Source organism: Ostrea edulis, chromosome 1 (assembly GCF_947568905.1).
Source record: "Ostrea edulis chromosome 1, xbOstEdul1.1, whole genome shotgun sequence".
NCBI lineage: Eukaryota > Metazoa > Mollusca > Bivalvia > Ostreida > Ostreidae > Ostrea > Ostrea edulis.
The window spans coordinates 4,848,889-4,865,629 of NC_079164.1; the positions used below are offsets into that span (position 1 = coordinate 4,848,889).

At 37.1% G+C, this 16,741-nt stretch overlaps 2 long non-coding RNA genes across 3 annotated transcripts in view; one reads left to right on the forward strand and one right to left on the reverse strand.

Annotated features, from left to right (window-relative positions):
• LOC125664376 (uncharacterized) overlaps window positions 1-4,699 on the reverse strand; it is a 7,872-nt gene extending 3,173 nt beyond the window's left edge. Inside the window, exon 1 of one of the 2 annotated variants that reach the window (XR_008799309.1) lies at window positions 4,644-4,699. This is a non-coding gene — a long non-coding RNA (uncharacterized LOC125664376). Of the gene's footprint in view, window positions 1-3,009; window positions 3,464-4,643 lie in introns of those variants that run through there. The other variant, XR_007365865.2, reaches the window with a different exon arrangement.
• LOC130050924 (uncharacterized) lies at window positions 1,990-3,621 on the forward strand. The gene is made up of 2 exons (XR_008799310.1): window positions 1,990-2,163; window positions 3,460-3,621. It is a non-coding gene; the product is annotated as an uncharacterized LOC130050924 (long non-coding RNA).
• Window positions 4,700-16,741: the final 12,042 nt, after the last annotated feature.

Sequence of the window (16,741 nt, forward strand, 5' to 3'; positions counted from 1 at the left end):
ATGAAAAACATTTCTTTCGAAAAACGTGAACCAGTCCCTGTAATCTTTATCTCAATCTTTATATCAAGCTTTATCTCAATCTTTATCGCAAAAATAATTGTTCATCGATCTTCACTCCGAAATTTCAGCCAAAAGTTTGACCAAGGTGTTCTATGATGTACATCTACCAAATGGCGATTTCATGTTTCAAAGCTGACGCCACTCAGACACATTAAAGGAAGCGATTGCTTCAACGCGGACCAATCTACGACTTACGTAGGGAACTTTGACTTCATTTGCAAGCTGTCTCCGTCCTCCCCGCCTCCCGCGTGTGATAGCAGGAAGTTGTCCACTTTGACCGAGTCACACGACAACTAGATGTTTATAATATCCCTTAACTTTGATCATCTATATACATGTTCATGTTCCATACAGGAATCCATGTTCATCGAGTCCGAACTAGTTGTCTTATAGATCGTTCAAAGGATCCCTTTTCTTACACCTCACATTCAGCTAAAATGATCATAAACATGCATTGTTTATCAAATATCAATAGGGGTCTTGACCTCCTGCCCCCCCCCCCCCCCACTCCCACGCACAGATATCAGGAGGAATCGTGACCCCCGTCCCCCCAGTACCACGCAGGGAACTTAAGGCCTTCAAAATCCAAGTTTTTAATGGGTCCAAAAAAAATGTATCAACACGATGTGGTTATGTTGTTGTATATGTTCATGGCTCTCAACGTTTTTTATCTTTTAAAATTATTTCATGAATTATGAAATTTGTTGGTGTCATTTAATAACTGGGTAAACTTTATCACACATTGTTAGATTGATGCCTTAATGAACTGAAAAATTTCAATACTCGTAAAAAGTTCAATCACTGTACATAGCAACTAATATAATGCATGAGTATATGGGGAAAATTCGGACAGTCTATGAAAATCTGATATCATTATTTATTCTTCAGCGAAGTTGACAGATATATTAGGACCGCGATAATGATCACAGCACGTGCTGGCCGCTTAGCTTGACCCCTGTGGACAAAAGCCGTAACGTAGCTGACCCGATAGTATGGACAGCAGTCAAGGATGCCGTCAGTGCTGGCCGGTTATTGAACTAGCCATTGACAATTGGTCTTCGCTACGGAATAGGTCAAGAGAAGGTCATTCTTTATTAATGGGCAACTGACCAGACCATGGGGGCTGTTTTGTCTGACGAAAAGCGTACACACATAGGTTAATATAGGGTTACAGCGGTGGACACAGGAACAGGCATCCCAGATTGTTATGATTGACCATACTTTACGGGTTTCTTTTCACGACTTAACGTATCAATATAAATACTTCATAAAAACAAACTATTTAGAAAGGGTTGCTAAGAAAAGCTCATAGTTTCAAAACCTTGGGCCTTAGATGCTTCACTTTTCATTTGCAAGTGGGTACATGCTGTAAAGCTGAATCAAGGCAGGCATTATACACGTGTGATAATGCAGAGCTTTATACTTAATTTCAATCACATTCTTTTAAATGAACTCTTTGTTGAAAATCAGAACCTGTGTTATCTGGGTATATTTATTTCGGTAAAGAAACCCAGCGACCCCCATTTTTCGCTATTATTTATATACTATATCACTTGCAAAAAAAACAATGGGTGTTCAAAGATAAGAATAAATTTACACTCAAGAAAACAACAGATGTTAGAAATTTGATCTGTCGCCAGAATTTTCACGAAAAGTACACCTGTGTAACTTAGTTCATTTCACCTTAAAAGTACAACAGTGAAAGTGTTTTATCCATTTCCCAAAAAAGAGATGGTCAAACCCGATAAAATATGGAAAGAAATGAAATATTTCTTCGCGTGTTGTAAAACGGACGACCGAGGAATGGGGGGGAGACGCCACCGCCAACGACCACTCAAGAAATGACCCAATGGACGCCGTTATATCTGTATCTGATGACTTTATCACCCACCAGTCGCAGCAAGAATTAATTTATATAAAGACTATCACGGTATCAAAATTGTTTTATTGCCACAATGAATATACACATGTAGGTCAAGCCGAGCTATGTAGACCTTTGTGTGTTTTTATACGGATTTGGCAGTGTTCGCCACTCCACCAGGCCACGGATCAATTTCTAAACATGTCCTCTGGTCAGTCGGCCAGTGAGATAATCGGAGAGAGGTCAGTGTCCATTTTCAGTAGGTCAGATATAGTTTGCCATGGCCTTGAGAGCTCAATCTACAGCTGCGCGGAATGACTGTGTCACGTTCCAAAGTCACCTAGGAACTGGCTGGTGCTGTTAACCACAAACTAAGATGATTTCATTGTCGAAAATTATTCATTATATCTGTAGCATTGTTTTTAAAAAAATCGGTCATTTCAAAGAGTAATTTATCGATTTCAGAAGATTAACAGCGTCCCGTTCTACGTTGTATTTGAGGCAGATTGAGGTGATATAACGATATCCCATTTCATTTTATAAATTAGGGAATGCCAAATGGTAATGCACGGAAATCAACCGTTAATTCATACAATGCGCATTGCTGTAAAACAAATTTCTCTATCGCATAATAAACCTCTGCACTCAGGTGCACCCCCTCTCTCTACTTTTATCTGAATGACTTTAGGGCTTTTTCCAATGATTTTCCCGATCGACATGATCACTATAAGCTCACCACATGTACTGCATTCTTTTCTGTGAAAAAAAAAAAAAAGATCAAGAGCTATTTTTTGTTGTCTAAATATTTGCAGTAAAATAATGGCTGAGGGAGAGAAGGGCGGCAGGTTACATGCACTTGTCGGTGAACTGTCCGCCGTGACAGTATCGCTAAATAGGACAGAAAGGTATCTTCTCAAAAAGCACGACCTGTCCCAAGCAGAGAGTGTATGATTAATTAATCCCTGCGCGTCTCACTTTACCTACTTGTTGTCTACTTACAAATCTACTTCGACTATTGCGTACACACGCCTACCTAAAGTTACACTGAAAAAAACCCATATTACTTCATAAAAGTACTCAATACTTACGCAAATTACTGAAGTCGGATAGCGCTATGTCTGGCACCAGACGTGGAAGACTTTATTTCTCTCTTTTTCGGGTTAGAAAAGGTATTCCAGTACCCCCTTGCTTGTCGTACATGTAAGAGGCGATTAAATGGGGCGGTCCTTCCGACAAGACCGCAAAAACCGAGGCCCCGTGCACGAGAAAGAGCCCTCCCTGCTCAAAGGCCGTGAGCGCCGAACATAGGCCTAAAATTTACAGTCCTTCACCAGCAATAGTGACGATTCCATAAGAGTGTAGAATTGTCGAGCTAGGACGTAAAACGATATACAATCAATCAATCTTTTTATCATGTGATGTTTTTCGTGATAGTTTTCTTATTAGGGATATACAATGTAACCGATTGTTATCATTATACTGTTACATCATGTGTAATGTTTAACAAGTGATGGCATTTCTAATTAATTTTTTATCAGATACAAAGATGACGACAGATACCTGTATGAGTCTGTATATCGGGAGCAGCTATAGAAACTTACAGTATCGTGCTTATGTTTACATCAATACGGTTAAATTAATTTACAAAGCTGCTCTCGAGACCTAAGAGGTGCCAGGCTGCCAAAATTCCCAGAAAGAGTACAACTTGACTGCTGCCACCACGCACTTTTAGAAATGAACAGTGGGCGAAGTACTTGGTGCGGTGCTAAGAATAGATCAGCGTTTCGTAATTCTCGACAGTCGTGTGAAGAAATAACACCGTTATCCTGTTGACCTTGGAAGTCAGTCAGCCGTTTGCATCCCATTGACTTTTATTTCAGAACTCTTTCAATTTGTTTTATTTCAAAATATGTTTAGAGTACAAACCAACCTTCAAACTTCGTTCAAGAAAAACCAGCTCAGAATAAAGAGACGAATACTGGAACGCGGTGTTTAAAAATAAGAACAAATAAACTTGTTTGGTAACAAAAAAAAAAAAAAAAAAAGATTACAATATACCTATATGTATTCAAACGGGACTCTCTCACACGGAAAGTCTTTATTTCACATGCTACAGCACGTTGACAGCTGATTTCCCCGTATATGAACATTTTTATAAAACAAACCACGGAAGACACGACAGAGGGCAGATCAACCCGTCCCGTGTACAGGTTAACCCGTCCCGTGTCCCGTGTACAGGTTAACCCGTCCCGTGTACAGGTTAACCCGTCCCGTGTCCCGTGTACAGGTTAACCCGTCCCGTGTTCTCCGTCACATCTCGGTGTGTATGACGTGATTTTCTGGGCCTTGATCCCGTTTACACTTTGATAATGATAAACCAAATCCGGGATCGACTTAGAGAACCATGTTAGACTTTGATTATTAAAACTGTTTGTGATCATAAAACCTCTGTCATACTATACACATCTGTAAATACACTCTGACGTAAATAGAGGAGATTTACATCCAGATTTCTGCCATTTCATGCATCGTAAACAACATACATGTTTAGATGACAAAAGCACAGTACTATGTCGTGCATTTAAATGCAAACATCACGGTATTCAATTTCACGGGTAGATCATCATTCAATTACCCCGTTATATATTAATAGTTCAGAGAGAGAGAGAGAGAGAGAGATAGAGAGAGAGATAGAGAGAGAGAGAGAGGATTGTTTACTTACAATGTAATTCTGTAATAAATGAGAAAAAGTAACATTATATATATATATATATATATATATATATCTGTGTGTGCGTGTAAATGCGCACCAGTATGACTAACGATCCATCGACATGAACAACCAGACAAATCTTAGCGACATCGTCCCTTCCTAGGACAAACGAAAAAGTTTTACTAATATGAACACACACATTGTTATACATATACTGTATTTCTGGACAGCTTAATTTGATGTACACTCTTTTTTTCTGTACTTGATCTTTTGATTGTCACTTTTTTTTCTTCTTTTCTTAAGCTTGTATGCCCGACAGGTCCCAGAATTGGATTTTAAAATAAATATAGATATGATATAAAATGACGCTTATATCCATAGTGAGGTGGACTGAGAACGATTGACATGATCATTATTTATGTACATCTATATTATATCTACACCAGTATGGACACAGTACATCACTCAAATCAATAAGAAAGTGTTAATTTTGTGTTTGTTTTAATGCAGTCCAGACATCGATCTTCTCATCTAAACAGTTCAGCGCTTTACATCACATGCCCGCCATTACATACGTTTGTAGCACACTATGTCAAGGAAAACACTCATGTTTACTCTACTGGCGGTTCAGGGACAGAAGGGGGAGCGCCTGTATGTACGTCAAGAGTCGAATGGCGATAAAAAAGAAAACAAATAAATTTTGCCAAATTCCACCTATCATGCACACGTCGAGTGAATACAAAAGGTGGCAGGGTGTGTGTTTACGTCGGCATTCCTGTCCGATAAAGGACAGCGTGACTCAAATTTCACTAGCCCCAACGCGCAAAAGGACGACCAGATAAGTACATATAAATAATATCACCTTGCTATATCAGGATATACCCTTTATTGACCTTTAACTTTAGACAATGTGATTTGTTTACTTTCACGTAACAATAAATCAAGATCTATGTATTGTTTAGTCTCAGAATAAGTACCGAAAACCTCCACTTATTTACAAATTATAAGTATACATTTCTGTTGTAGTGACTACTATACATTTACAAAGTCTGCCAGAGTTCGCTATTATAACTATACATTTACAAAGTCTGCCAGAGTTCGCTATTATAACTATACATTTACAAAGTCTGCCAGAGTTCGCTATTATAACTATACATTTACAAAGTCTGCCAGAGTTCGCTATTATAACTATACATTTACAAAGTCTGCCAGAGTTCGCTATTATAACTATACATTTACAAAGTCTGCCAGAGTTCGCTATTATAACTATACATTTACAAAGTCTGCCAGAGTTCGCTATTATAACTATACATTTACAAAGTCTGCCAGAGTTCGCTATTATAACTATACATTTAAAAAGTCTGCCAGAGTTCGCTATTATAACTATACATTTACAAAGTCTGCCAGAGTTCGCTATTATAACTATACATTTACAAAGTCTGCCAGAGTTCGCTATTATAACTATACATTTACAACTTTTGGGCCAGATTGACATGATTGAGAGGGAAGGTAAAGCGATCGATGGAAAATATTTCTCATCCTTACATTTACAGCATACGTATACTCTGATGAAAGATGATCTAGAAATCACGTGGACACTTTGTTATGAAAACAGAGACTTTGGACCTTGAAAGTACTTAAATCGACCGGAGACTCATTCATACATTATTAAGTAAAGTCGGTTACCACCAGGTACAATCTCTTCGTATACGACCTCAGTAACTATAAACATGACCGAATTAGTCATACCCAAACATAATGAAAGCGACAAACGGTCAGTCACAACAACGGAACAATTGCTAGATAATCTACCTCGGGGAAAAGTACATACTCCATGGTCCAATAAGTAAGGCTGGCTTATCATTTATATTGACCCATTCCTGTTCTAGAGGCACCACTATTAACCCACTCGTTCTGACGTCCTTATGCAAGTGCTCGTGTTGCTGTCACAGATCGTGACAAGAACATTAGTGGGGTGGGTCGAATATTTTCTTTCATATGTGGGAGTTTTTAAAAGTTCAATAACTAGAGTAAACAACTTGTCTATCAAAAGGGATCAAGCAGCTGTAATTCTAACAATGTATAAGTATCATTTATAAAATGGAAGCGGACGGAATATAAACAGACTGTCTTCTTGTACCGTTCGGTTTTCTTTAATGCATGATAAGAACGTTCCGTCAAATGCAAATGCATTGTATATTATACCACTTAAGCTTACGGCGTATGTTACTTTTAAAAGATTGAAAATACATGAGGGTATGAACTGCAGCGCTTCACGGCAGCCTACGTCATGAAGTGCGTAGCGCTATTTGAAAAGTTGACCGGCGTGAAGCGTTGCAGTTCATACCCTCAAGTACTTTCAAAAATGAAATTACATTCTACTTTCAATTCTATCGGAATTCCCAGCCAATAAAATGTGAGAGGAAATACGCGCATTGTTTACCACTGCAGCGCGTTCATGACCTTGTAATTCATAGAGAGCAAAAACAATGGAACTGTAAACAATTGTACAGGTACCCGCTACAGCCACAACTCTCGTCTTCGGTCCTTGTCGCGAGAGACGCCCCTGATCCTCGACATCTTGTGATTTTGATGTACCTATATACAAACAAGATACAGTGTTTAGTCCAGGTTACTGGCCTGTGTACTCGATAAACGCCCTTTTATCAATTAAGCAAACTAGGGGATTGGAACTGCTCGGCTGATAACAAGGCTTACACCGCAGTATACATATTGTCAACATGCAATATATATGTAAATATTGTTTGGTGCATCCCATGTGTTCTGAGAGGCCACGTCTTTGTGATTGTTGTGAAATCTTTCTGTATGTCAGACAATAATAGAACTGGAAGACAATAACGGGCTACATTTATACAGATTTTGTATGATGTAGTTTTGGGGGAAAAAAGTCGGTTTGAAGGGCATGTTTTTGGAGGCTAAAATGAAATTGAAACCAGATGACGATTGGTTTACTTTTCAATGACCTATCTAAAGATAACGTGGGCGGTTCTGTCTACATGTCGAACGATTCCGCGTAATACGAAAAAAAGGTGCAGCCAGAAAATTTTCAAAGGGCAGGGGGAGGGGTGTGTGTGAAAAGTCTGTAACTTATCCGCCCCAAAAAAGGTGTCGGGGGTGTTGAAGGGGCCATAGCGGCAAAAAATATTCAACCAAAAGGGTAAGGGGAGGGATGGAAAAGGGAGGCAACTCAAAGTAAAAAAAAAAGGAAGGGCGGAAAAGGGAAGCAAATCAAAGTAAACAGTTAATTAAGACCCACAAGATGAAATAATCAGAAATATTTTTTACACGTGATGTAGAGGTTATCCATTATTTTCATCATTAAGTACAAGCTTTTCTACCTATACCTTAAGATAATACTCTACTTATGAAATACTCTACCTATAAATCATGAAGTACAAGCTTTTCTCCCTATACCTTAAGAAAATACTCTACTTATGAAATACTCTACCTATAAATCATGAAGTACAAGCTTTTCTACCTATACCTTAAGAAAATACTCTACTTATGAAATACTCTACCTATAAATCCGAAAATTATGTAAATGTTTATAAACTTAAAAATTGTAATACTAAAGCGAACAATGATTGATTGATTACGGCTATTTTACAATATTTACGTTTGCTATATTTTTTTCATTGAACTACATTGCGGGCTTTGTGTAGTTTATTTCATGGTCAAAATGAGAGTAAAAACCATTATAAAATAACAAAAATCTCAAAAATTGAATTAGATCAACAGTCATTTTCAAGTGTTATCAGAGGGCAAATTATTCATAGCAAAAAAGTACAATATCCATCTTTATTTTCTGTGATTTATTTCAGTCTCAGCATTTTCATTATATTTTTCAATAAACGTCACACAGAGTAAAACCTAAGTACTCTCCTCGAGACTCCTCAGTCGACAGTGTGTGAGGGTTCCTTAAGCACCCTTTGATGCTCCTGAATTTATCAAGAAACAGCAGGGCATTTTACTGATTTCTTGGTTTACAATAACAAATATTTTCTTAGAAATCTGCATACAGAACGCCATTGTTCAGCTCCAATCTTCGCGCATGCGCGCGTGTTTGTGACATGCCGTATGTAGGACACAAAAATGCCACCATTAGGGATGTGAAAGGATGAACTTCCGTGTTTGCAGCATGGGCTGATGTCGTCGTCACCTGATGATCCGTCTCATCACTTGAAAATAGTGCGATAATTTACAAATTCCCAGTTCATAAGCTGGACTGTCGGAAGAATGTAGCAATCCGTAGGCGTGATTATATACAAGGATATACCACAAGTATAGGAACAAGATACACATTTATGTCGGTCACGTGGTTTGGGGTCTAGGCCTGCCAGCTTGATTTGTGGATTTTTTTTTTTGGTTGATAAAAGGACAATTTGTTTAAAACAGCTACATGTATACCGCTATCTCTTTGTGACACCGCGACCCCCAAAATATTAGCTAATTCATGACAAACGTTCCTACCTCAAATTATTAATAAAATAAGATTTATTCGGTGAATTGACCGAAAAAAAAAGATGTAAGTAAACCGATATATGTTAATTATCAAAATAGGCTATACACAGGCTTGGGACATCCTGTGTTAGTTTTGTTTTAATTATTCTGACGCAGATTAGAAAGTGAATATCCGGTCATGTAGACAGATACCCATGTTTTATAATTATCTCACGAAAGAAAGCCCGTACATACAATAAGAAATTACAAGTGTCAATATGCACAAGTGTGAAAAACGTTGTAAATTTTACTGATTTAAAATCGGTTTAAATCAACCAATTCGTTCAATATGTTTCTTTTTCAGTTATATCTAATTAATACGCTGAATGTGTTTCTTTTATCTCTTATATCTAATTAATACGCTCTAATTAATACGCTGCTGATGCCACTATTGGGGTTATACTTACCGACATTATTAATCATCGAGGATAATCAATGCAAGAGATAACTAAGGGGGGGGGGGTGTAAATTGCATTGGGTAAAGGAGAGCAGAATTTTATAATTTTGGGATATGCATAGAAAGATTGACCAAACAAAGATGGATTCTTTTATTATTTTGGTAGAGATAGGGGCACGTTAACGCTCTCTAATTGTAGGTGTGAAATGAGCATGCTAGAAGGTTTTGTGAATTTTTACATGAATGTTTTTAATTGCGCACCAAAAGTAGAGTGCTATAACTACATTTAATTTATGTAATATGCAATACTAAATTGCATACATATTCTAATATCACAGGTACATATCAAATACATGTATATACTTGTATTTACATATATGTAAATGAACTGTTAGTAATTAGTTTATTGCCATTATATATCTCATATTGTGTAACATGATTGTATGCCAACATGCTTGGTGAATCAATAAATAATTGAATTAAATTGAATTGAATTATGTGATTAATTTACCATACGGCTGGTTACTGCTACCAATAAAGGATATCATTTTTATATCATATGTACTTATACTACTTTTACTATTATTACATGTAGAGTTGTTATGTACATGTATATATATAGACATCTATATATATATATTTCCCTATGTGTATTTCTAACTATTTTGCATTAGGATACACGGTGGTACTTACATATAATGCAAATAAGTATTATCATGTTCAAATGTCTCATGTATGAACATTGCTCATACTTATAGTGCATATTTTACTCTTGTTTTGTTCTTTTCTTTTTATCGTCATTGCACATTGAAATGTTAACAATCATGTATGTTGTATGCTCGAGAGGGCCCTAATTTGGAAATAAATCACATTCTATTCTATTCTATTCTACCATGCAACCAATTTAGAAAATTTCCAGTCAGCTTTGTCGTATTGAAATTTGGTATGTACTATTTCTTTTAGAATTCGGAAAAAACAAAGCTAGAAACCACCGGAATATAAGAAATTACTGCTGACTCGACAAATACTACATAACGCATTTCGTGTCCATAATCGAAGGTAAAACGCACGACCTTCACGAGCTGTCGCTTTCAATCGCCCAGAAACCGTGCGAAGTCTGCCCCATTACATTAGTAACACCACTTCACTGTGTTTCTGTGTCACTGGGTCAATATGTATTGTAAGGTTGTGGTGCGATTGGCAACTGGATATTTTTTGTGTTCGTTACACGCGCATTGGCCGACGTTCAAGATACTGTACTTAACAACATTATCATTAAAGATCACATATTTTGTTAAATTTAAGAGAGAAAAAAATTTAGCAAATGTTTTCGCACTTGGATCAAATTCTGCCGAAAACTCGAGTAATTTTACATTTAAATTATTATTTATAAGAAAAGCAGCAGTGCTGAGGGGGAAAATGTTTTGTTCAATAAAAGATTTATTTCCTCCTTCACAGGTCCGCGTTTCTATACTGGGCTGACGTTTTTCCTTTTGCAAAAAACATATTTCCATTTTCAGAAACACGCCTCACCATCGGGCAAACATCAAATACATAAAAAAAATAGCAGCTGTCACTCAGACTTCATTACTCGAGATATGAAATTAGCAGTACGGCCTTTACGTACTAATATTATACACCGTGAATAATTTATACCAAGGACACCTACTGTGGAGTAATACAGTGTAAAAAGTTAAAGAGATAAGGGGAGATTCTTTTCATATTGGGAAATGAGATTTTCTGTGTTTTGAGTAACTTTGGTTTGAATTTACTACTTGAAAGAAGCTACATGTAGGATTCTTTGGTACAAGACATAAAGAATTGATTGAAGAAGCAGTTCCACCGACATGGACTTTGTTTTAAAAGGGAAAAGTTCACACATTTCAATATTCAGATGCGGCCCGTGTTACATTAATAGATGTCATGTAATATTTATGTAAGGTCGAGTCAAAAACAGATCGTACAGGGAACTTCAGATGCGGAAAGGTATCACTTTAATAATTTACAAACTAACATAAGTACTTCTAAACGTGATTAATGACGCTTTCCTTATTAGAAAATAAAGCAATAAGGAAACGTCGAGATATTTTGGATCGACATCTGAGCCAGGAGATGATTTAAGAAAAGATTTGAATTTTATATTAACCTTTTATGTTGTAACGAATGTCTTGAATGCCCAACCACTTTAAATTTCGCGGAGGGGATATGCTAAAGTACACAGTTTAAATAAATTTCAATGTACCATTAGGCAAAAATACTTTTTAAAAAAAACCCGTTTCTTAAAAGCAGTTTACTGCACTAACATTATAACTATTCATTACATATCTGTTGTATGTTGATTGTTGTAAACATTGTAGCTACCCATTGCCTGATTGTTGTATGTTGATTGTTGTAAACATTGTAGCTACCCGTTGCCTGATTGTTGTATGTTGATTGTTGTAAACATTGTAGCTACCCGTTGCCTGAGTGTTGTATGTTGATTGTTTGTAAACATTGTAGCTACCCATTGCCTGATTGTTGTATGTTGATTGTTTGTAAACATTGTAGCTACCCGTTGCCTGAGTGTTGTATGTTGATTGTTGTAAACATTGTAGCTACCCGTTGCCTGATTGTTGTATGTTGATTGTTTGTAAACATTGTAGCTACCCATTGCCTGAGTGTTGTATGTTGATTGTTTGTAAACATTGTAGCTACCCATTGCCTGATTGTTGTATGTTGATTGTTTGTAAACATTGTAGCTACCCATTGCCTGAGTGTTGTATGTTGATTGTTTGTAAACATTGTAGCTACCCATTGCCTGAGTGTTGTATGTTGATTGTTGTAAACATTGTAGCTACCCATTGCCTGATTGTTGTATGTTGATTGTTTGTAAACATTGTAGCTACCCATTGCCTGAATGTTGTATGTTGATTGTTTGTAAACATTGTAGCTACCCATTGCCTGAGTGTTGTATGTTGATTGTTGTAGACATTGTAGCTACCCGTTGCCTGAGTGTTGTATGTTGATTGTTTGTAAACATTGTAGCTACCCGTTGCCTGAGTGTTGTATGTTGATTGTTGTAGACATTGTAGCTACCCGTTGCCTGATTGTTGTATGTTGATTGTTGTAGACAATGTAGCTACCCGTTGCCTGATTGTTGTATGTTGATTGTTGTATTTTAAGTCTGTGTTTATACTTTCATGTTTTATGTGAGGCCCAAAGGAAATTGATCGATTGATTGTATATTGCTTAACTTCCCTCTCGAGAATTTTTCTTTCATATGGAGACGTCACCATTGCCGGTGAAGGGTTGTAAAATTTAAGCCTATGCTCGGCGCTTATGGCTTTTGAGCAGGGAAGATTCTTTATCGTGCCACACCTGCTGTTACACGGGACCTCGGTTTTTGCGGTCTCATCCGAAGGACCGCACCATTTAGTCGTCTCTTATGACAAGCAAGGAGTACTGAAGACCTATTCTAACCCAGATCTCTACGAGAATCAAAGGAAAATAAAAGTTTTAAGTAGTTTCAATAGAGAAAATCTCACAAATAACTAAATCACTAATATTATTTGTATTATTTATTTGGAAAACTAAAAGTAAATGAATTAATTGTTATGGTAATAACACTAAAGTATTTGAAATTCTTTCCTTCAAAGCTCTCTCTCTCTCTCTCTCTCTCTCTCTCTCTCTCTCTCTCTCTCTCTGTGTGTGTGTGTGTGTGTGTGTGTGTAAGGAAAACGTGGGAAATAAAGGATTTTTTTCTCTCTAAATGTGATTTGCAACTCTGCCACCAATAACCGTGACCATTATTCTGCAATAATACCGATTACGTCATCAAAAGATAACCAGAACAGTGATATATATCAAACTTCTAACCCCCCAAAAATATATGGGTTTAAAATGTAACACTTTTTGAGACCATTCAGGTTTCACGTCTTGGACCTGATTTGACGTTGTGCATTGTCATAGAACAGTTCACGTCTTGGACCTGATTAGACGTTGTGCATTGTCATAGAACAGTTGTTAATGTTATGGTTTCTCCGCGATTCTACATAACGTTTTTACACTTCGTGTTTTGCTATTACAAAAATAAACTGGATAACTTCATTATCATAAGAATCAACCAATATTTGTTACAAATTTATGAATAACTGAAAGATGTTTTTAACAATCAACAAAAATCAATCGCCTGCGTTTCGAGATTGATACAAGTTTAAACAAAGATGGAGATGCAGAGACAAGTTGACCCTATATTGTTGGACAATCCGATAAACTTGCCACATTAATGTAACCCATCAACACATGAAATATCTCTCCAAATCGTAGACCCTACCGGTTTACCTTCTTGTCAGCAGAACACATATATTCCGTTTCGAAAGCTGTCATGACGTCACGAAGTGACCTAATTCGTAGATGTATAGGGAAAAGATTAGCTGTATATACACATCAGTTTTCAGATCTATATTAATTACACTTAAGAAATTAGCTACTTGTAAAATTGTATATCTGAAATAAAACAAACATTTTTTGCTTATGAATAGTCAATAGCTATTTAGTAAATGAGAGAGAGAGAGAGAGAGAGAGAGAGAGAGAGAGAGAGAGAGAGAGAGTATCCTTTATTCAACTTCAGTGAAAGGCAAAGGTATTGAACAGTGATCAATCTCATAACTCCTACATGTACATGTGTATAAGCAATACAAAATAGAGTTGGACAAACACGGACCCCTGGATACATCGGAGAGGTGGGATCAGGTGCCTAGGAGGAGTAACCATCCCCTGTCAATCGGTCACACCCGTCGTGATCCCTATATCTTCATAAGGTAAACAGAATTATCCGTAGTCAAAATCAGTGTGCCAATAACGGCCTAACAATCGGTATGAAACGCGTCAGACAGCATTTGACCCAGTGATAGGTTGTATTGGCAAACTATATCGTTATAACGACCATTGAAGTTGTGAAATGCTGACTTTAAACGAGACTGTTGAAACGTCAGTATAACAGAAAAATCGTGCTATTTTTACAGTAATACTTCACACTTAAAATAAACTCATAGCAATCAGGAGGTAATTAGCAGCATGGTTAAGGAAACATGTAGTTTAATTCCCAATTAATCTTAATCACTGTATTTTCCATTTAAGCCCAACGTGCAAAATAACACGCTTATACATGTCTAGATCGACTCGTCTTCTGTACACAATGTCTGTCTGACAAATTGTCTTCATAAAATGTTGCTCTGCATCTTTATTACTTTTTTATTACTCTGCATTGCGGCTACTTCTTAGGAACAAGAACACAACAGGCTAGCAATGGAGTAACCAGACTGTATGTTTATATATTCTCATTTAGACGAAGGTATGAATGTATGACATGTCCTAATGATTCCATACCCGGGGGCCCTCCAATCAGCTGCAGGTTCCGCGGGCGATACTTAGCACTTCCGGTGTAGGAGAGTAGGAACATTCACAGAGAGACGCTCTCTTGTAGGAGTACCCTGGAGACTATGATACAACTATCTCCGTGCCCCTTCAGGGAATCAGGACTTGTATTATTGGATTACGTGGCTCCGGGATAGGAAACAAGAGATAAAAATAGTTACTAGTACACCTGGTGACTTCATCAACACCCATCAATCACCGCCTTCCAGTTAAATGATTTGTCCACTTGGTGAATTTTTAAGATACTATCGTTCCTATAACAGTGTGTCATTTTGCTTGGTGGAGCATGCGAATTTCACTCAGTGATCGGTCGTATGGTTTCAATAAAAGTGAGTTTGGAACGAGTCTATTCCATTCTTACAATGTGATGGCCACCGAGAACAAAGGTAAACCCGGCGTCATTGAAAAATATGAGAAACCTCGCCCAAAAAATCCAGCAAAGTGGGAGGTTGTTATTGGAACGATATTATTCGTACATCTTTATAAGTGGTTGTTTTGGAAATAAGAGTAGCAGCCTTGCATGAAATCGGTTAATAGGGAAAGCATAAATTAGGCATCTATCTAGTAAATGTAGGGTGGTGGTAATAAAATCTGATAGGTAGAAAAATTTATACCGAAAATAAACATCTCCGGGAAGTGAACGCATTCGCTCGAATGATTAACTATGGGTATTCATCCATGAGTGATGTACCATTTCATACGTTTCCTCTACACTAATGAAATTATACGATGTTCTGAATCAGTTTGTATATCAAACATATCAATATTCATAAATTTTATGCAATTCGTCGCAAAAATGAGTATATATTGATAAAATTCCTCAAATTTCTGTCGGTTTTGGGAATCTTCAAATTAGCAACCCGGTCGGTTACTATGCTTTCTAAACTTGAAATAGCATTCCACCAGCAACTCATTGAATGTACAAATGTAGAAGCACCGAATCGTATTCGAATGATTTTCATAAATTCGCAATTAACCGATTTTACGCGGGAAATAAAAACCAACATCAAAAGACATTTTCTGAGTTTAGTAACGTTCTTCACCTGAAGGTGCCGACTAAATAATTCACTTCTCCTATGTAGCTGAATGAGAAATCTGTTACAGCAAAGTAGAGTATTCATAGCTCACCGATTTTTCAATGGTAAAGGATGTTGTAAGTGAATGGCTCGCCTTCAGCAGCAGCCCATCTCCCACGGTTTCTGCTACTGATACTTTCTAATACAAAGAGAATTTAATGAAGTCGGTGACGGGTGTGATTGTGTAACTGCATAATAATTCACACGCAACAGCATTTCGTGACGTCATCCGAAATGCCTGTAGAACAATCTAGCTAAAACGGGTAATGAATCGGTAAATCGCTGTTCGAATTTTTTTGCAGTGCATGAATATTTTCTCGATTTTCATGTTCAAATTATCCCGAAATAACCTTGTAAAGTGCACAGATCACCGGAGCCATACTTGCACTGATCAGAAATGAATTAACCCATTTCTGGAGACCAGCTATTTGCGACGCGATCGATAACGATACAAGGACAGCGATTGGCTTTTTACAGTTCCATCGTAATCAATGACGAGAGGCAGATCCGCAGTGGATTAGCAGTGTTGCATAGTGCAATTTAGATCGCTTAAAGCTTACAGTGTACTTTGGCGATAGAAAAAAAAATCGATTGTGCAAAAAATACAACACGACATGGGTAAAAAAAAAAAAAAATCAAATGACATAATGCTAGACTGAATCTTAATGAACACAAAAGCACTTTATCAATACATGGCT